Consider the following 23075-nt stretch of genomic DNA (forward strand, 5'->3'; position numbering starts at 1 on the left):
AATTATCCAGAAAAAAAAGTAGATATTCCCTCTGAAATACTGGTTTTGAAAATACTATTCTTTCTACTTGCAGAAATTGGTTAGAAATACACATAGTATCTTCCTGCTTAATAACTACCACATTTTCCATTCTATTCAATGCAAAAACAACTTAAGAGAAATTATATTTCAGTCCATAAAACACTGTTACAAGTAACAAAAAATAGTTAACAATAATTTATATAGATAGGGGATGATTTTTCTCATATAAGAACCCCACAGGAGGTAGTGGTGTCCACAGTACCCACATCTGTTTTGCGTTGATTTTATTCATTTCAGGCACAAGAAAGTTGATATATCTAAAAGCATCTGTCTGAATTCAAGGAAAGATGAAAACAGAAGAGCAAGCAAGAGACATCCTCTTACTGAGACTCTGACTTTCTATTTGGGAAGAGATGTTCTCCCCCAAGAATTATTTCTGTATTTTATTGGCCAAAATGATATCCCATGAGCATTCCTACTACAAGAGAAGCTCAGTGGACATACAGCTATTTGGACAAAACCTAAACAAGCAGGATCGTTAGTGAGGAAGAGGAAGAACATGAATAATGGGAAGGCAACTATTCTATTTCCCATGGTGGCCTTGAAAAAATTATCTCTTTCTTGTGTAGTGTCTCAAGCTCAACTTTTAAGAGTCACTTTAAACCAAGGAGGGAGATTAAAGAATAAAAGGGACCATAAAAGGAGTATTCGTGGAAGTGACATAGGTGGGCACATCTCAATTGCCTTATTGCATTATATGTATAAAATACATCAGATAAATTTTAACATCGCAGGGCACATTTAAAATCACTCCTGTTCTCACCATCAATCCTTTCACAGACTATTGGTTACATTTTCTCAGGGAGGAAAAAAAAAGAAACAAAAAGGAATTAGATCATCTTTCTATTTCTAAAACCCAGTTCATTATTTTTCATGACCTAACCATGCAATCTTCATCAAAGCAGAAGGGAGGTATAAGACGTAAGAAAGATTGTGAAAATGGATTTCTACATTAATGTTTGGCATCAAAGTTTCTATCTATGAAATGTGACGATCTGATACTAATAGCTTTCTCATGAGACATTAGGTGATGCTCTTCTGCTCTAGGAATAATTCTTCATTAGGTGGCAAGAAAGGAGATTTTGACTGCTATCCAGGAAATGAAGGTTATTTTTCAGTCTACATTTGGAAAAGCCCTACCTTAAAAAAAATGTTAAGGGAAAATATAACAGCTCAAATATTGTAGAAAGAGTGTATTTTTCAGGATTCACATAATAATTCAAATAGTTCATGTTGAAAGAACACAGTATCCATCTCTACTTCCTATCTAAAAATATTCAGATGGAATCAGATTATATTATACTGAATAATAATCTCATCAAATCCCTTCAACAATATTAATCTACTACCAATGTTGACATTTGTTTCTCAGAAATTTTCTGTTCAAGAGCTTGGTTTATACTTGGAAAAGGATTTAGAAAAGAGACAGTAATAATTCAAATATAATCTTAAATGTTAAAATTTCAAACTAAGAAAGACTACAATCATGATCAGTTTGGATAACACCCTAAATTCAAAACCCAGCATCTGCTAGCAATTCTGGTCAGGAAGATTTATAAACTTCTAGTACTTAATGATGGCTTTATAAAGCACATTTTGTCTATTTATGCGTGTGTGTATTTTTCCTGAAAATAGTCTTTTCCCTTATGTTTGGCTTAGGCTGTATTGTGTTGGTGAATGTCAAAACGCTACAATCAGAAAATGCATTTTATTGACATTTATAGGAGAGTTTTAATGAATACTTTATCTTAAATTTTCTTTTGATCAATTTGGTTACTTAAATATTGTTCAGGAAATGTTAATATTGTATTTATTCATTAGTATAGTTCATATTGATTTCATAACTTTATGCATTTTTTTTTTTAGAGAGAGAGTGCACGGCATGGGGTGGGGGGTGGTTAGGGAGGCAGAGGGAGGCAGAGGGAGAGAGAGAAAACATTCTAAATAGGCTCCATGCCCAGTGCAGAGCAACGTGGGACTCATTCTCAGGATCCTAAGATCATGATCTAAATAGAAACCAAGAGTTGGATGCCTACCTGAGCCACCCAGATGCCCCTATACAAATTACTAAACATTAATTTAATATGCTTTTGTGTTGAAATATTTAGATTTATTTCTGAACTAAGAAAAGTCTAGGGAAATATACCAACCTGTAAGAAAGTTGTTACAGACACAGATTATTTACTGGACAAAAGGGATCTCTAATGTTTTTGACTATAAAGTATTAGCTGCATTTTTAGTTTAGAAAGAAGAACAAGAAAAAAAAATAAAAATAGAAAGAAGAACAAGGATTAGAGAAAGAGAAATGTTTGGTAAGATATTTACCCAAGAAGATACCAGGAAAATGTCTGGTCATACTTTAGATCTATCTTTGCCAACAACCAAGAACAGCAGTGTTGTCACAAATTCTATTAAAGACTTATTGGAGGGTACCATCTGTGTTACACCAACAGAGTTTCCCTTCCATTAGAATGAAATAAAGTGATTAATAATTCAATTTTCAAACCATAACAAAAAAAAGGATTTCTAATTCTAAGTAATATAGAAAATGAATACAAATGTAAATGACATTCGAATAAAGATGCACAAAGCCTGGAAAAGTGAAAAGACTGAAAAGACTTATATAATAAGTAAATGATCTTAGGGTAGTCCCATCCATTGTATTTCACTTCCACTGTAGGAAATGTATCAGAGAAAATTAAGAGAAACACAAATAGAGTCTTGATTATTGTAATAATTGGTAGGAAAAAAAACTGCTATGGGGAACCCTGGGTGGCTCAGCAGTTTGGTGCCTGCCTTTGGCCCAGAGCATGGAGTACTGGGATCGAGTCCCACATTGGGCTCCCTTCCCAGAGCCTGCTACTCCTCTGCCTGTGTCTCTGACTCTCTCTCTCTCTCTGTGTATGTATCTCATGAATAAATAAATAAAATCTAAAATAAAGAAAAAATACTAAGAATTTTATTTTATATAAAAATATTTCCATAAAACAGAACTATGTCTTTTTAATAAATGTCACATTTAAATATAGTAAGACATATGAAGTATGATATTCTATGAAAAAAGTACTTATTTAAAAAGTCTCTAAACACTTAAACAGATTTGTGTATCAAACACTTCCTACTAGACTAATGCATGCAAGTCAAGTAAAAAAATATGAATCTTTTTGTATGTAGAGTAAGTAAATTGTAATCCACACTACTCTCCCATATGTTGAATTTAACATACACAGCACAATTTATAACTGAAATATTAGATTAAACTCTATGAAGGCAAGGAATATTTTTCAGTTCTGTATCTATCAAACTTGAAGCAATAGCTAATCAACAAATATTTGTTAAATCAAACTTAAAACACAAAAGTAACATGGAATTTGCCACCAACATTGATCAATTAACTTGTTATAGCTCTTAATTTTAAATTATATTCTGACCAAATCAAAGTAAAAATGAAAGTTATCTTTTTCCTTAAACACTTTATAGATTATCTGAACTGGTTGTACATTTAATTATGTCAGAGGTCATTTTTGTTTTAGTTAAAACTATATCTCCAGTTATGTAAGGCAGAAGCCAGATACATAATAAATATTTGCTCCATGAAGTCAAATATAATAGCTTGATTATAGAAAAACATATTTGAGTAGATCAATAAATAAATATATCTTGAGTATAGGAAAAAAATTAAAAATTGATTTTGAGGTAGAGTTTTTATAAGCAGAAAGATAAATAGCTTTTATTACATAGAATGCTTATAATTGATAATGTACAAAATTACTGTAAGCAGTGTGTTGGATATTTATAAGTCACATTTAGACATTTTCATTGGTATCCCTAAACCTATCTTGTACATCAAATTCAATTATTACATATCAAGTAAATAATGATGATTTTGAGCTATCCTGGACACATCAGATTTCCTCATGCAAATCATCTAGCATATGTCACACAAGGTCTAAGAGCATGTTTTTATATTGAATTGTAAATCTACCTCATATCGTTCCTTAAATTATTTTCTAGAAAGGTGTAAAGTGCCAATATGACATTTTAAAGAGGACATAAAGTACTTGTGTCTTAGCCTTCCAATCCACAAAAATTGTCCATTTGACCATTTCTTCTCTTGATTTCCCATTTGCATGAGTCTAATGAAGAAGGAAATGTTTGTGTTATTTAAATAAGTTCTTTTGCACTCTTCATTTCTTTTCAAATGCTAGTTATTATAGTGAATTGGGGGATGAGTGACCATTAAGAGAATCATTGACATTTTGCAAATACATTCTCTCAAAAGAAAATGTGATAAAATTCTGAATCATGGCTTTTTTCCCCCTTGCCTGGAATGAAATAGCCTAATTGAGATATAGCATCCCTGCTGAAAATACAGATTAATATGACCTCCTTACATTGTTTAAGTAAGTTGACAAAATTGCTTTGACCCCATATACAATTTGTAACTATTTTATAAATCAGATTGAATGTCTTTCTTTCCTTTTTTTTCTTTTTTCCTTTCTTTCTTTCTTTCTTTCTTTTTTTTCTTTTTTCCTTTCTTTCTTTCTTTCTTTCTTTTTTTTTTTTTTTTTTTTTTTTTACAAAATAAAGGTTATAATTTTAAATGCAGTTAGCCATATTCCACTATGGTCTATATAATTGGTATCAAGAGTAAACAAACAGTAAGCATCCTACTCACAAAGCTACCAAAGATAATATAAGAAGATCAAATAAACAAGAATGAAATATTTAACCTCAATCCCTGCTTAATATATCTAAATGTATTGTTTTGCATTGCGCACATCTACAGGTCAACCTTAGAGTTAAAATAATAACATAACTAACTAAAGATTAGAGATATTGCACTTGTCTAACTACTGTAGTAATGTCTGAATAATCCAGATATCAGACTTATATTGCCTATCCAAGCCAAAGGTCACAATCAAGAAATTAGAATCCAAGGTGGCTAAAGCCCATTTTCAAGATGAAGCTAGAGCATGGAGTCACTGGATTTCCTCAGACATAAGCAATACATCTTTCTTACTGTCATCGCCTTAAGCCACAGAAGTCTGTTGGCAGATAATGATACAAAAGTAATATAGCTCACATCATCTACCTGTGATACTTAATACATCATTCCTGGAATGGACTTGGTCCAGAGATTCCTATATCTTTCCCAAACCCAGACCTTTCAGCCGGGAGCACAATGAATTGCTGCTACCCCACTGGGTCAGCCCTCAAGGTTCATTATTAATAAGCTGCGACTCTAAAGGCTAATGAGAACCGGGTGCTTGAGGAGACAATGGCTCATTCATCATCAATCAAGCTTTGAAGTTTTTATACAGATGATTTAAGGAGAGTTGAAGTGTGCAAAATTGAAATGTCACATTTGTATTGGGAGTGAGGAGAGGGTGATAATGTAAATGAGTGATGTAACCTTCTGTATTTCAGCTCAATGATTAGAGTCAAAAGCTCATGGATGTAGATACTGAATGAATGCTATGAAGTAACAGTGAACAGTTTTTTGATCCAAGTAGGCAATTTCAAGAAGAAATGATTAGATTCACTGGCTGGAAATCAGCTTAAAATAGAAAATAGTAGCAAAAATATCTTGATTTCAATTGAATAGAGCTCAGTAATGCGTTCCACCATGTTCCAGTGTACAGTCCTTAGCTTTCATTATGTTTCAGCTTGAGTCTTAACTCTGAGAAGTCTACTATGACCATCTAGTTTTTAGAGGTTAACTGCCTCTAACTCCCATAAGGGTGATTGTCTGAACTACACACCTGACAGAGCAAATACTACCCTACCTTCTTTATCCTTTTGTGTACTTATCTCCCCTATTATAGGTCTCTAGAAGATAAGAACCACAACATACATCTTTCTGTGACCCGGTGCCAAAAAAATGTCAACTACCTAGTAGAAATTCAAATGTTTTTGATAATTATAATGACAATAACAACATCTTGAGTATATGACTGACATCTGTAAGAAAGTTATTAGTTGCTGAACTATTTCCTCCTCAGGTACTAATATGCACATTATAAATCACATAAAATATTGAATAAAATTAGTGCAATCTTGATATATTAATTCTTCCTATCTATTAGGGAAGTAGTAATCCATTTAAACTCATTGATATTCTCTGGAAAATTTTAAAAATAGATTTTGTCTTGTAACTGTCTTTGAATTATGAATACAGAATTTCCTTTTCAAATTGTTTTCTAACCTCATTGCAGAATTCTGTATACTTGTCAATATGTTTAATATTTACCCCTATTAATTTCTCCCAAACTTTTACTCCCTCTGTGTTTCCTTCAGTTAACAGCAGAATAACATGCTATAAAGTCAAGTAGACTCCAAACTTGAGATTTACCATTAATTCATTCACTTATTCATTCACTTCTATATATAATCAGTCTGATATCCTAAATAAAATTTCTCACAATGTCTCTTAATTTATCCTATTCTTTTTACACCCACTGCTATCCCTTAATGCAGGTTCCGTCATCTCACACCAGATTCAACTTTCAGCTTTTAGCTCACCCTCCCCACAAATTCATCTTGCACACTAAAGTCATAATAAATTCTATACTATAGGAAGATAGATACATATATAAGTAAGAAGCTGGTTAAATAAGATAGACAGATATATGCTATAGTAGCATATGGTACTATATGAGTGGGTAGATAGATGATGGATTAATCTACCACTCTTGAGGCTTTGAGTGCAAAGGCAATAGTGCTGAACCTAGGTAACTGGGTAAAACTAAGTTCAAAATCTAGTTTTCTGCTTGTAAGATGTGTGACCTTGTAGACCTTTATGAAGCTCAGTTTGCTCAACTCTCTAATGGAAATATTGTACTCACAGTATTGGTCACACAGTTGTCGATTATACTACACTTTATACTTAGTAATTGCTTAAAGAGTTGTTTACTCATTGTTATAAACAAGATTTATGCTATTTTCTATGTATTCATATATAAACTTTGCATTACTTAGTATTAGATAATATTCTAAAGAAGATAGAAATTATCTATTAATTAATTAATTAATTAATTATAGAAGTCTGGCTTGGTGATTCAAAGCTATGGAAAATCCACAGTCATCAGGGGCCCGGACTTCATGTCATCTTGTTGTTGCACCATTTTTAAAGCAAGAGGAATTTCTACCTTGTAACTTCCATGCAAATGACGAAGGAAAGTATGTTGTCTCTTAACAAAGGTCCGTGCAAACAGCCAATAAACAAAGACTGATTTGCTACTTTCCTTGTGCCTAGTTGTTGGTATTCATGGGTGGTCACATGATTAGCTCGACTTCATATGCTACTGAAAAGCTAGTCAGTGGTAATGGATATTGGTAGACAACCATACTAATTGAAAAGAAACCTCTTTAATCTTCTGGATACTTACAAAACATAAATCTTGTGACTTCAACAAATACAGTTTTTTTTTTAGCTTTTTCACTGAAGCATTATATATATATATGATATATATATATATCATATGCAATGCATTTTTACAAACTGAACACACTTAAGTAGCCAGTACCCAGATCAAGAAATAGAACATCCTGTCATCACAGAAGCCTTACTTAAGCTTTCTTCTTCACATCACTCCCTCAAGGAACCTTTATCCTGAGTTTGAACAAAATCACTTTTACCTATTTTTGTATTCTAAATAAATGGAATAATATCATACACATTCTTTTTTTTTCTGGCTCCCTTTTGCTTGACACTATGTCTATAAAATTCATCCACATTGTTCATCTTCATTGCTATATGGTATTGAATATTTTATTTGTCCATGCTACACTGATGGGCATTTGAGTACCTTCCACATTTGGGCTATTACAAATAATGCTCATATTAACATCCTAGAATATGTCTTTTGGTAAGTATATGTACACATTTATATTGCATACATACCTAGAAATGAAATTGCTGGACCATAGTGATGATTCGTTTTTCAAAGTGCTTTTTACCAATTTATATTCCCATCAGCAGTATGTGAGCAATCTACTTGCTTCTCAGCCTTGTCAACCCTTATTCCTTTTTTTTCTTATTTTATGGCAGATTTTCTCATTGGTATGATGTTGTATCACTGTAGTTTGCACTTCCCCAATGATTAATAATGTTTAGCCTCTTGAATATTATTTTTAAATATGGTTTTCATAGGCAAGAGGCATATTGTTTACTTGAGGAAGGGTCTTCCAATGTGTGAAACACAAAATACTGTGGAAAATTTGATCTCTATTTGAGGTTATTAGTAAACGCCTCAGTAAATTAATGTACCTGATGTTACCCTCCTAACTTTTTTTTGTGGGGGAATCTGATTCAATGTTTTGAAAATAATACTTTAAAATATATTGGAAAATATATTTAAAATTTATCAACGATTATATAAACAAAGAGCAAAGTATGAGTTCTGAACGATGGATGCAAAATCCACAAATGAACATTTCTCTGATAAAATGAACATGGTTAAAGGCATATAAAGAGAAAGAATGAAAATTAATAATTTTTTATTATTAAAATAGAACACTCCTTACATAAAGATCAGATATTTTTATTCCTCTACCTACTAGAGAGCCCTCATTACAGACAGCAATCCTCTTAAACAACTGCTCTAAGTTTCCAGAAAATGTAATAGCTTCAGTAGAACAAATCAGTAGACTTCAACATTTTCATTACCAATAAGGGGAAAAGTCATATTAGTACCCAGAAATGATTTGTCTCTTTTATTTATAGGCTTTAATACAATAAGCCTGAGATATACTGCAAGGTCACTTTCAAATATCTCACCTACAATATTAGTTTGTATAGTTTTAATAACTCTTCTCACAATGTGTGATTTCCTCACTACTTCTTTAGAGTATTTCAGAAAAGTATGATTTGTCCTGATGACAGTAATAATAAATGATATTACTATATATGTTTGTTGCTGGCAAGCTAAGGCTTGCAAATAAAAGATAAAGCAAGAGAAAGAAGAATGACTTAATCTTTTAAAATAATTATATTATTTCAAACATCACAATTTTTAAAAGACTATATAACAATCTTAAAAATAACAAATACATAGTTTTGGGGGTCTGAATGTCCTTTAGAAAATGTCTATTTGTTATAGTGATATTAAAAATAATAAAATAAGAAAGTAAATAAGTTATATAATAAGAATGCATAGAAGCTGGTACTATTATGCTTTAAAAACCCACAATTAGGTCCAAGTTTTTTTTTTTTTTTAATTTTTTTATTTATTTACGATAGTCACACAGAGAGAGAGAGAGAGAGAGAGAGAGAGAGAGGCAGAGACACAGGCAGAGGGAGAAGCAGGCTCCATGCACCGGGAGCCCGACGTGGGATTCGATCCCGGGTCTCCAGGATCGTGCCCCAGGCCAAAGGCAGGCGCCAAACCACTGCGCCACCCAGGGATCCCTAGGTCCAAGTTAAGTCGATTTTTTTAAATAGAGTTTGAATCTGGAGAAAATTAGCAATAAAAGATTGAATAGGAGTATCACTATTTTATAAAGCATTGGTTTTACAATCTGAAGCAATAAATACTATGGCAAAATAGAGAAATAGCTTTGGAGTTATATTAGTTTGAATAAAGTTTTAAGTTAGTGTACATTTCTTTTTCTTTTAAGATTTTATTTATTTACTTATGAGAGAGAAAGAAGCAGAGACACAGGCAGAGGGAGAATCAGGCCCCATGCAGGGAGCCCGACGTGGGACTCAGTGCCGGGTCTCCAGGATCATGCCCTGGGCTGAAGGCAGACGCTAACCGCTGAGCCACCCAGGCTGCCCAAGTTAGTGTGCATTTCAAAAATAGTATTCATTACTGCATACTACATACACACATACATTTTACATTTATCAAATACATGAATCTTGAACTGTTTTTTATATATTTATGCTTACAGTGTTTGTGTATCTATATCCATGAAACCACCACTCAGATAAACACACAGAAAATTTATCACTCCAGAAATTTCTCCTTACTCCTTCCCAATCAAGTCCTGAAAAGCCACTATTCTGACACTGATCACTTTATATTAGTTTTGCCTTTGTATTAAGTGTATACAAGTGGAATTATACAGTATGTATTTTTCTTGTATTCTTTTATTCAAAACAATGTTTTGAGATTAATTTATGCTGTTGCCTGCACTAATAATTTGTTTTTATGATCTACTCTTCCATTATATGGATTTATTTATAATTAGTTAATATTTTAAGGGCGACTTTGCTATTTTTACCTGTATTTCAGAGGAAGTAAAGTTTCTTTTCTACTATCTCTAAAATAGGAACAATAATATTTAGTTTGCTGACTTACATTGAGTATTGCAATTATGTATATAAAGCACCTGGTACATACTAGGCACTCAAAAAATGGTAGCTATTTCGAATTGTTATTATGTAATTCAGGAGCCTCCTTTATCCTAAGCATTTAAAAACATGTGTAGGTTGGTTGAAGCATGGCTCTTTAGGAGGCGAGAAGACCAAATGAAAACTTCTGGGATTCACATGAAATCTTGATAAGGTTGGTACATAGCATACGATTTTATAGGTAGGTATATTGAGCAAAAAAATATTATTACATGTACTTCCAGATTTGGTTAATAAAAAATGGAGATATCTGTATTTCGTAAAACAGAATTGTTCTTGAAAACAAGAGCATAAATGCTGTAACTACAATTTCTCCCACACAGTAATCCTGGATATCTGAGTTAACCCTTTGAGTCATTTCTTGTCATATCTGTAACTACGTTCTGTGAGAACATTTAGAGCGGTTAGATTTCCCTCTGTTCAGTTCAGGAGGCTGCATAGTTCACAGGTCCCAATGTCCCCACTGGCAATTTCCAGGTGACCTTTCGATCATTTACCATTACCTACCACTGGGCATCAAAAAAATAAGGGTAAATTCCAAAAGACAGGGACAAGTAGGCTGAGCTCTCCTCTTTCATTTCAAGAGTCTGGCATTAAAAAAAAAAAAAAAGAGTCTGGCATTTTTACTGCAGCAGGATGAATTAATTAGGACACACAGAGCACTATTAAACACATCTCTGGAGCTCAGAGTTGAGCTGGGAGGTGGGACTGCTCCACACTTTTGTTTAAATTTATTAAGTTTTTAAAATAAAATCAATAAAATGCATAATAAAAATTAGATGTGTAACAAGCATTACTATAATAATACTGCTGGTTAGTATAAGAGAAGGAAGGCCATTACTCCTGAATAAAGACAAGATGTAATCAAATACTGTATTTGCTCAGAGATTTTAAGAATTAAAGCTATTTAAAATATCTGAAGAAAAAACTTATTAAAATTTCTGCAGAAAGTATTTGTCATTTCTAATGAATCATTATATATTTAAAAATATTTATTTATTTGACAGATAAAGGGAGAACAAGCACAAGCAGGGGGAGCAGCAGAGGGACAGAGAGAAGCAGGCACCTTGCTGAGCAGGGAGCCCGATGTGGGGCTCCATTCCAGGAACCTGGGATCATGACCTGGGACGAAGGAAGATGCTTAACAGACTGAGCCATCCAGGAGCTCCGAATCATTATATTCTATGGCTCCAGGAATTGCCACTTTCATTCTTCCCCATTGTAAAATTTATTTTCATATCATGACATTCTATGTCATAAGAAAACAGGATCTATTATGTCCTGGTACATTTCTGTAACCTATTATCATGTCTTCTAAATTAAGATGCACTCTTATTTTAGAATGCCTCCACTTTTCCAGGTCAATAAACATGATTTAAAAATTATTTCAGGTATTTGCCTGCTCTTTGAGGCTGGATGTGAAGAAATGACTCAAGTGCCAATACGTCTAACAACATCCGATGAGTCAGTCAACCCCAGGTGCCAACATTCAAGAAGAGAAGACTAATGGGATGTAAATTCTGCACCAGCTATGGAGTGAGACTGGGTAACTGTGACTCCACCACAGATAATCCTTGCAGCTTCAGTCACATCACTTATTCTCCCCAAGCCTCAGTCCTTTATCTATAAAATAGATATTAACAATATGAAAGAGATATTAATCATACCTCTCTCTCAGGGTAACTGTAAGCAGAAAAACAGTTCATAGTTGTAAATGCTCACCACAGTATTTATTATAGAACAAATGTTCAATTGGTTTATTATTATTATTATTATTATTATTATTATTATTAGGAAAATAAGAAAACTTCTCTGGTAAGCAAATGTTTTCTATCCTGCTTAACAATCTTTTCTGCTCCCTCTTATAAATACACTTCTGAGAGAGCTAAAGCTGGGGAAAGATTATTAGACAAAATTAGAATACATAGATTTGCATTTGGTTTTTAAAATATTTATTTCATTAAAAAATTATTTTCAACTTACACGAGTTTCAAATGCCCTTTTAATAGTATATTATCCATAAAATTATATAACATCCTTAAATTCAGGGTTTTCTTTTTTCTGGGTGGATTTCCTGCACCCCAGTGGCATGACAAGTAAGACACAGAATGATTAAGCAAGGTGCCAAATGCCTCATACATAGGGGTCAAGCCAGGATTCAAATGCTTGTGTAGCAGGCTCCAAAGCCCATGGTTAACCACCTCACTCTAGTGCCTTTTGGTAAATGCTGCCATTATTTGAACATCTTTAAAATGCAGTATTTCTCTTAATCCTTACAGAAGTCCTATGAGGTAATTATGACTAGTCTTACTCTACAGATGAGAAAACTGAAGTTTAGAGAGGTAAATAACTGGTAAGAGTTCTGGAGATCTATGATTCCAACTCATTAACTGCTGAATTGAGATCCCACTCTTAAACTTTTTATCCTTTTATAATAAAAGGAAAAGTTGAGAAATTTAAAGGAAAAAAAAAGTTTAAGTAGAGATGAGGTACAACTCTAAATTATATAATCTACTTCTAAGTATAATTAAGAACTCGGAATAATTTCCCTGAAGTCCTTTTTGAAAATATTTTATTGAGTTGAAAGGTAAAATTATGCTTTTAGGGTATCTTTTCTACATGAAAAATTGTGCACTGAAAAAAAAAATTCTTGGCTCTGTTAGATATTTGGATTATATCCCAACCTCATCATTGGAGGTACATTCCTTTTGCCTCTGTCAAAAGTAGACACGGGAAAAGGCAGCATAATAAAACTTCATGAATTCAGCTTACTTAAGGAAAAGCCCTTCAATTCAGTAAAAAAAAAAAAATCTAAATTAAAGAAAAGAAGGCAACTTAATTATTTTCAAGTACTATGGGGACTTTATCTATGCTTAGTCCTTGGAAACTGTGCTTTAATGAGTAGGGCACATGATTTTTAATTACCTTATCCCAAATCATAGCCTGAGTAGAATCTGCCTCTATGTGCTTTGCAACTGCATTTCTGAAAATATGAAAATATATAGCTTAAATGTGTGGGGCATTTGGTTCTCTTACCCAAATCTGCAATGTCTTTATAATGTTTTTTTTTCCTATTGTTGTTGAACAATCAATACAAAGAGATCAAAAGAACAAAACATTCATATTAGAGAAGTCAGATCAATGAAAGTTTATTTTAACATCAACCTTAATATCCTGATCATTTTAAAGGCAAATGAACTAAGGCTCATATGGTAGAAGGGTAAGGAATTCAAAATTAAAACATATGGTTAATGTAGCTTTATCACAATAACTGCTCTGCAGGTAAACTTAATTGAATTACATTGTATACCACTCAATTGTACAAGAAGATTGAAGTATCTTCTTAAGGCATAAATTTTAAAAATAATCCTTTTTTATTTGAAATAATTAAATATATCCATCTTTAGATTTATCAGATGACTTTTATTTAAAATAGTTGAAAAGAAAAAATAGTGGAAAAGGAGAAAGGTGATTTTACTTGGGAATTTGGGATATTATATCAATTGCATTTACATTAATATTATAAATGTGTCATAAAAACAAGAATATAAAATATTGTTATTGAAAGAGGGTTTTTTAAGATTTATTTGTTTTAGAGAGAGAAAGCCAGTGAGTTGTGGGGAGTGCCAGAAAGAGAGGGAGAAGGAGAGAATCTCAAGCAGATATTGTGCTTTAGAGCTCAATCCCAGGACCCTGAGATCATGACCTGAGCTAAAATCAGGAGTCACACGCTCAACTGAGGCACCCCTACATGGAAGAACTTTTATTCTACCTCTAACAAAAGGATATGTTCAAATTTAATTACTTCATTATCTTTCAAAGTGTAAACCCTTTAACTAAAATTTTCTCAAATGTAAAGCTAGAATGAGAGACAATATTTTTATAAATTGTATGAAACTAAATATTTAATTGTGAATTAAAAAAGATTTAAACTAGATAATTTAATACGACCTCACTAAAGAGAATATTTCACAGATAATCTTGTATGCATTCATATTCTATGCCTAATTTACTTTTGTAGGATGTGTTTACAGAGCTATGTCATATTTGAAAGAATTTTACATAGAAAATTAAGCTCCAGTGATAATCTCTATTTAAAGCTACCTGGCTTGAGATGCAAGGGGAAAAAAAGTAAAGACTAACCAGACCACCATAAAAATGTGGAATATAAGTGGAGATGTTGGTAGGGCTACCACTCAGTGCCCACAGTTCTACTTTCACCATATACATCTTTTCTTATCACTAAACAACAACACAAAAGGAGTACTTACTAAAAAACTGTAATATTTTGAGAACTGTTTTTAACAATTTTCTTAGTGGCCCTGCTCCTGTAGTCTCATTTTACTTCAGAGCTCAGAACAATTAGATGATAACATCTGGCAAGTATTGTTCTAAATTAGATGGTAACATAATTATTTTAAAACTGTGTTTGTACTGAAATTTTTTTTAAAAAGTGATAATTTATACCTTAAGGTACATTTTTAAAATAAAAAAATATTTTAAAATATTGTATCTTTTATAATTATGTAATAGTTTATTCTTTATTTTCTTTGCAGCTTCAAGAGTTATAATCTAAATTGCAACTGAAGGAAGTTTAAACTAGCTGATATGCACCTAGCTATTTCCATGCTTCAAAGCCTGCAGAACCATCTGCTTGTTGGCAGGTGTAATTAATTAGCTAAGTAGAAAAGACGCTCCCTTTTAGAATCAATAGGAGGAAAGGAGGGAGAACTCTATGAAAACCCAATCCTGGGCAGACCCATCGGCTGGGTGCCTCTGGGCAAATTTCCGATGCTGAAAACTCATTGAATTTAATGGTTCTTAATTTCACAAGATTTCTAATTACAGCTAGGATAATAAGATGTGATCCAAAAGTTAAAAAAAAAAAAGTTGGCATATTTTCAAGGAAAATCCTTCCACACAATGTAGATATTCTAAAGTGGAGAAGTTCATTTATTTATACATTTTATCCATTTATTCACTCAACTTCGTTAACAGGCAATTTTGGATCTATTCAGCTGACAGGTGGCAAATGCATATTAATAATAGAAAAATGTAAAACGTTAAATTTTTTATGTAAACCAACATTTCTTTTCAGAAGTAGGGAGAAGTCGATTCAAAATATATCATTAGTCATTGAATAGATTAAAAAAAGACTATTTCTCAGAAATAAGTGGGCAAAAATATTGTCAAAAACAAAGATCAAAAACTTCTTATACTTTTATTTATATAGCTTATATTGCTAAACAGTCTAGACAGTAATGGATTCTACAACGCCTCCTCTTTTAAATGTGCTAATTGACAAGAACAAAATGCTGACTTAAATTCAAAGATCTCCTAGGGGTTGACCTTAAAAGCATAAGGTGAGGGAGGTTTCAGGAACATAGAGTGAGTTGGAAGCATGGCAAACTGGGGAGCACTTTTATAGCTAAAAGAAGCAATGACTGCCAGCTTCAGAGGAGTGTTATCAAGAGACAATGTGACTCCAGGGTTACCAGAGCTCAGTTTTGTTCTTAGGGGCCCAAATCCAGAATTTATTGGGTAGTGCCCCACTTTTTAAACATTCTCTATGCAAAGCAAAGCTGTCGGTCAGCTATGATCTATGACCAGCAATTTACTGCATCTAGTTAATTAATAAATCCAGGGATTCCTCAATAATTACCCAGGATTTACATCAATAACCATGTTGAGATATGATCTCATTGATTACGTCTTATCAGTTCCTCTACCTACTAACAGAACGGAAAGGGAAGGCGAGGCAGTTCTATAACTCACGAAAAAAGAAAGGAAGGTACAAAAGTCCCTGTAGTTATGTGAAGAATGGAAGTCTAGAATGCAATGAATTCTATTCCTCCTCTTCATTTTTATTGATCCCCATTTGTTGTCATGGAGGTGGACTAAGCCTGTGGCTGTATTATGAGTTAGAATGTGTGCTGCTGAAATATCACCACAGGACATCACACTCCCACCACTGAAATTTAAAAATCACAGGTGAAGGCTTTTATGTCATCTGGAAGGGGAAATTAGATTAGCAAGGACTTGTTTATAGCATTAATTTAACAGCACAAAGAAAATTAAAGACTAAAGGATCCTGGAAAGTAAAATTACAATTTAGATAAAGAAAAAATAGAAAAAAAAGTTATAGTCAAGAATATAATCCCAGACTTTGTTGGTCCTGAATCAGTAAGGTGGGGATACATACTTGATCCTTGGAGACTAGAGGTGGAAAGGAGGAAAGAAAAGTTTCGACCTATATATTTCATAATTCTGAATGAGGTTCTGATAAAAAAATATTGATTATCGATTTCCATATTATATTCCCCTTTTATTTGAGAAGAAAGATCCTACTACCACTGAAATCAACAGGCCAAAAAATTTCCAAAGAAGCCAATCAATTAATCAGTTTCAAAAGAAAGAAATTTCAAGAACTGACATTAGACAAGTAGGATGATTTCAGCCAGGAGCAAGCTGCAGGCAAAGTTTTAGCTGCTCACTGTTTTTACTTCTGCTCCCCCAAAATGCCAGGGTTACCTGAAGACTTCTAAGAACCACACACTGATTTCTTCTCTATACTTAGGACACAGGAGCTTTAGGAGATTTGGGTCCTTTCCCCTAGGTCTATATTTTAGTGTTTTGTTTTAATGTTGTAGCCTGCCTCCCATGTCCATTTTGAAGGGATTTGGTTCTGCCTCAACTCTTCATCTCTAATAGTGTGTGTTCTCTCTACCTCTGAGCAGAAAGTAAAGTCATTTCAATAGGATTCTGCTCAACTTCTATCTGCCATAGATCTGTAATCTTTAAACATATATATTTTCCTCCTATATCTGACTTCAGAGAAAAGTTTCTCTGTACAGAGAACAGAGAACAAAGGAGGAGAACAAAAATCTGTCTAATGAAATACCTGAGGTTAACAATAGTTTCAGGAAGAGTTTAATGGAGAAAACAGAGTATTTAAGGCCAGAGAAAGAAAACTGAGACTATGGGGATAGACAAATATAAAGTAAGGAGAGAAATATTTATTTAAAATACTTTGCCAACATTTATTATTTATACTAATCTGTCCTTGGTCTTTCAAGAGATGGGTGGCCCCTTCTCCAAACTCTTGGCTAGAGAGCTGCACTGTGTCTCCTTGTTTACTCTCTTGTCACTGACCAGTTAATTTATCACAGCCCATCAGCGTTATCTTTTCAAAACCGAAATATAATCTTTACAACATTTAAGATCAAGATTTTTTTAATGGTTAAAACAACATCAAATAAACCATAAGCCAGAAAGTAATGGTGACTTCAACAATACATATTGTTAATATCCAGATCATTTGGGGTAAAATCTTTGGGAAAAAAAAATAAATCCTGTAAGAAGACCTAGTAAATTTACCCTTCATCTTTTCTATTATCCCTTCTTCTCATTTTTTGGAGGGAGGGCAACATACATGAAGATATTCTTCAAGATAATAAGGGAGAAAGCAACAAAGTAGAAGACATATGATATAGAAAGTAAAGTACCAGGACACAGCAGACCTAGAGATCTAACAAAAACTGATGAAATAAAACTGAAGGTTCAAGGAGACTGATCTTTAGAGAGAAAGGGGGCTGATAAAATGCATTATATTATCAAGTATTTGGTAACAGTTAGACTATAATAAAAACAATTGTACAAGGAAACAGAAGCCAAGCAAAAACATCAGGACAAACAAAAAACTGCACAAGATAATAAATACAATTACAGTACTTTTTTTGTCTCTGCCACAAATGATCTTTCAAAAATTAAAATAACATGGAAAAAAATAAAATAACATGGATACTCTATATTGATTTTCAACTCTTAGACAAAAAGATATAGTATCTTTTACAGTTAAAGAACAAAATTGTCAAGGTCGATTACATAGTCTGCTTGATTAGTAATGCCTAAGATTGATGAAACAAGAAAAATAATATTCAAGACATACATTGATAACTATCAGAAGAAGTGAACTAGACATTAGGTAATGCAGGAGGTTGTTGCTTTTAATCATGTGAATATATAATTTCTTTTTAAATTGAGGTATACCTGACATAAAATTAATATAATTATAATATAATATAATAATATATAATATAATAAATATAATGAGAACTGAATAGTTCTCAGATGGTTGAGCCACAGACTCTTCATTTCAGCTCAGGTCATGATCTCAGGGTCATAAGATTGAGACCCATATTGGGCACTGTCCTCAGTAGAGGGTCTGCTTGAGATTCTTTCTTTCCCTCTCCTTCTGACCCCCCTCTACTTATGCTCTCTTTCTCTAGAATAAATTTAAGAATCTTTTTAAAATAATATAATACAGCTGAGATTTTTAATTTCAGGTATACAACATATGATTTGCTATGTGTGTATATTGTCAAATGACCACCACAAAAATGTGGTGGTTAACATCTAGACACAATACATAGCTACAACATTTTTTTTTTCTTGTGATGAGAACTTTTAAGATCTATTGTTTTAGTAACTATTAAATATGCAATAGAGTATTATTACCTATTGTCACCATTCCGTACATTACATCCCCATGACTTATTTATTTCATAATCGGAAGTTTGTACCTTGTAACCCTCTTTACTCTCTTACCCACTCCTACTTCTGGCAACCACCAATCTGTTCTCTGCATTTATGAACTTGGTTTTTTGTTTGTTTAGTTTAGCTTTTTTGTTTTGTATTTTTATATTCCACATATACATGAGAGCATATGGAATTTGCCTTTCTCTGACTTATTTCATATAGCATAATGCCCTTGAGGTCCATCCATGTTGTTATAAATGGCCAAACTTTATTCCTTTTTATGGCTGATGATTTTCCATTGAATATATATTCCCAATGTTCTGTATCCATTCATCTACTGATGTAACTTAGGTTGTTTCTATATCTTGGCTATTGTAAGTAATGATGCAAAGAGCATAGGGATGCATGTATTGGCTCTGTAGTACTGCCTCTATTCCAAAACTGTCAAATCCAAGTCATATAGAAGTTAACTGACATAGTATTTCAAGAAGGGACAGTGAAGTAGTCTCCTTAATTCCTCTGAGAAACCCTGCCACTTGAGTCTCCCGATTTTTAAAAAATCTGATACATTTAAAAATACTAATTTTCAATCTAGTCTCAAAATTATTTTGTTAATAAGCCTCAAGAACAATCGGTCACTCTCTTTTCATCAAAGAATTGGCCAAAAATCATATAAATTAATTTTTTAAAGATTATTTATTTATTTATTCATGAGAGGCAGAGAGAGAGAGAGAGAGAGAGAGAGGCAGAGAGAGAGGCAGAGACACAGGTAGAGGGAGAAGCAGGCTTCATGCAGGGAGCCCAACGGGGGACTCCATCTCGGGACTCCAGGATCATGTCCTGGGCCGAAGGCAGGTGCTAAACTGCTGAGCCACCCAGGGATCCCCATAAATGAATATTTTTAAGAGAATTATACATAAATGTAAAAAAAAATTGTAAAATATCTAGCACTAATTAAAGAAATGTGAAAAAAAATAAAGAAATGTGGGAGAGATATATGCTAATTACTATGCAGCAACATAAACATACTTTGAAAGAGTTTTAAAATGTGGAAATGACTTTATGAATACATGAGCAAAAAAATAAAGAATAAAGAAATGTAAATGCAGTTTGAGTGCAATTTGCTTAAAATACATTTTAGGCATATACATCCATAATACATACATGTAATACTGGAACAAAATACCCTACTTGTCATCTGGATGAGGTTAGGAAAACTCTTAGCTTCAGTGTAGTCATCAGAAAACAAAAATAATATTCCTCATAGAGCTGCATAAGGATAAATGAGATGATGTTTATGAGGATATCATAATTGCTGCTAAACAGTGAGATGTGTATATGTATATGTGTAATTGCTAGAAGTATACTAATATGTCACATATAATTACATCATCTATATATACAGAGGCAGAATACTCATGCAAAGATGTTAAAATTAAACCTTAAAAATATAGGAAATTACACAGAAAATAAGTAGAATAATATAGAGGTATTAATATGAAATTCTTAAAAGAGAAAGCAATTCACTTATCTGGTGAATCACGATCTTTGAGCTGAATGTCTATGTTTCATTTGAGAAATGAATAAACCAATCTGAAAGTTTCTCAATAATGTTCCAGCATTATTGTGTCAGAATATAAAGGCAGGCAGTAGGTTCCAGAGCCTATGGTCATAGTCACTGTCATCTGACTTTATTCAATTGCATATTCATACTCATGAATACATAAGTCAAACTGTGACTAAACACACCATAGGAAGCATGGTCGCACATTTGATTTCCAGGGCCAGTTGATACCTGTTTGCCCCCCAGAGTAATTATAAATAGTGCCTCTTTTTCCTCTTACCATAAATTGTATGGTGATCTTATTCACTTAAAAAGTATAAAATATTATCTCTATGCATGGTTTGCACAGGTGGAGAAGTCAAGGTCAAAGTTTAAGACTTTTTATATTTCAATAAAAGCAAATTTCTGGCAAAGAAAAACAACTTTTTAAAAAGTTATTGTGGCAATCAAATAGAATAATAGCAGTGCGTCCAACTATATTTGACATATAACTTGAAAAATATAGTGTTAAAATTATGAAAATATTTTTACAATACAAAATGTATTTTTCATAAATGTAACTTTCCCATAGAAAGAAAAGTGTTTGAGTTTCCTCAGGTGTTATGTTTTCTTGTTCTGCCAAAAAAATTTCAGCAGTTTGAGAAGATCAAGAAAGTAAGGTAGAAAGCAATCTATCAAATTTCTAGAGATTGTCAAAAATGTTAAGAAATAATACCAAAACAAAAAGAACTGTTTCCCTTCAGGAATTTCAACTTTGCAAACATTCCTTTTTCAAAAGACTCCATTATTATGACAAATTTTATCAAAAAAATGTTTAATTCATTGCAAATAGCATACAACTAAAGTTCTGTATTTTGCTTATGGTGTAAAACGCTATAAAAATCTAAAACTTCTACTTAACTCTTAATAAAATACTCAGCTATGACATACATATATTTTAATGTGTATTATGTGTGACAAAATGTTGACATATGTTTCGAAAAACTAAAAAAAATAAAAGTCTTTTTAAACAGTTATCAAACGTGTCTGTGATACTGAAAGAAAACTGTACATTTCATTAATTTTGAATAAAATAGTTATGCTACAGTACTCAACTATTACCAACAATGAGCACCACTACCCATAAAACACAGAGTATTCTCTTGAAATAGTCAAGACGTGAATTCACAGAAAAAACTCTTGTGATCAGTACTTAATACTTACTTCCCCTATTTGTAGAAACACTGTCAGTAGTTAGCAAGTAATGGAGCTGGAAACACTATGCTCCCAGAGGTACTATTTTCTAGATGAGACGCAAAACTCCAGACTTGACCATAAGTGGCCATTAAAAGTCCCAAGGTACCTTTCAGGGAAAGTAGCAGTATTTGCCTCAATGTCCTGGCTTGATTCCAACTAACTAATTACACTCAGCCTGACTGGATAATTGTAGATTGTTTCAATGTGAGAGTGAAATTTCCTTGTTTGGTTATATAGTGCCTGGATCTTTCTTTGAAAAGTCCACCTCACAAAGTTACAGGGGGAATTATTATTGCTGATCATCTCTTTTAAACAAACATGAAGACCTAGGTCTGCCTAGCATTTATCTCAAAGACTTAAAATATGGCCCTGAAACTGAATTGATACTGACATTACGGGTATTCCCAAAAATTTTAGGAAAGACCTAAGACATTGGGAAACTCAATTTGGAGCTTCAATAGGGTAGATACCTTCTTGTCAAAGGGGTAGTGGGGATGTTGACAAGGTAGGGCAGTTTAATACATTTAGCGAATCTTTCTTGGGTATAGTTGCAATATATCTGATCATTATTCTACCAAATATCAAATAGCAAATGTGCACACGCGCGCACACACACACACCATGCAAAAAAAGTTTTATTTTTCAGGACAAACTCTCAGCAGATATGATAAATTTACTCTTTATCTTCTGATGCTGTGACAGAGATTGCAATTTGTCTCCTCAAAATACTCTCTCTTTCTTCTACAGTAATGGAGATTTACTGGCCATATACTTACCAAATAAGGACTACATTCCTCAGTGTTCCTTGAAGCTAAATGTAGCCACATGACAAAGTCCTGACCACTGTAATGATATAGGCAGAAGCAAGGTGTGCTAAATCTGGATTTTGTCTCTTTATTTCCCCCTTTCTCTCTTCCTCAAGAGCCCACGATTGAGAGCCATTTTCAATTATACATATGAAAGCATCATCAAAGGGATTGGTAGTGCCACAATAAGGAAAACATCCCCCAAATTATGTAAATGTATATCTGCTATAGGATCTTGTAGGCTAAATGTCTTTAGGTTGTTATATAAGAAAGAAAAAAAATCTACCTTGTTAAAGCTATTATTGTTAATGTGGTTCATTACTTCTTAGTTGAGTCTGTATTTTAACTAACGAAAATGATTTTATACATTCTTCTTTTATCTCTTCCCAGTTTTGTCATTAAAGAATGTTTTATAATAGCTTTTTTTGCTTTGTAAACATCTTTGTATCTCAACCAAACAAGAATTGAAATCTTGGTAAGTATATAATAT

The 23075-nt window shown here is 32.9% G+C and overlaps 1 protein-coding gene across 1 annotated transcript in view; it reads right to left on the minus strand.

Moving 5' to 3' along the window:
- ERBB4 (erb-b2 receptor tyrosine kinase 4) overlaps positions 1–23075 on the minus strand; it is a 1090474-nt gene that overhangs the window by 359609 nt on the left and 707790 nt on the right. The window lies entirely within an intron of this gene.

Source organism: Nyctereutes procyonoides, unplaced genomic scaffold (genome assembly GCF_905146905.1).
Source record: "Nyctereutes procyonoides isolate TBG_1078 unplaced genomic scaffold, NYPRO_anot_genome, whole genome shotgun sequence".
Classification (NCBI taxonomy): domain Eukaryota; kingdom Metazoa; phylum Chordata; class Mammalia; order Carnivora; family Canidae; genus Nyctereutes; species Nyctereutes procyonoides.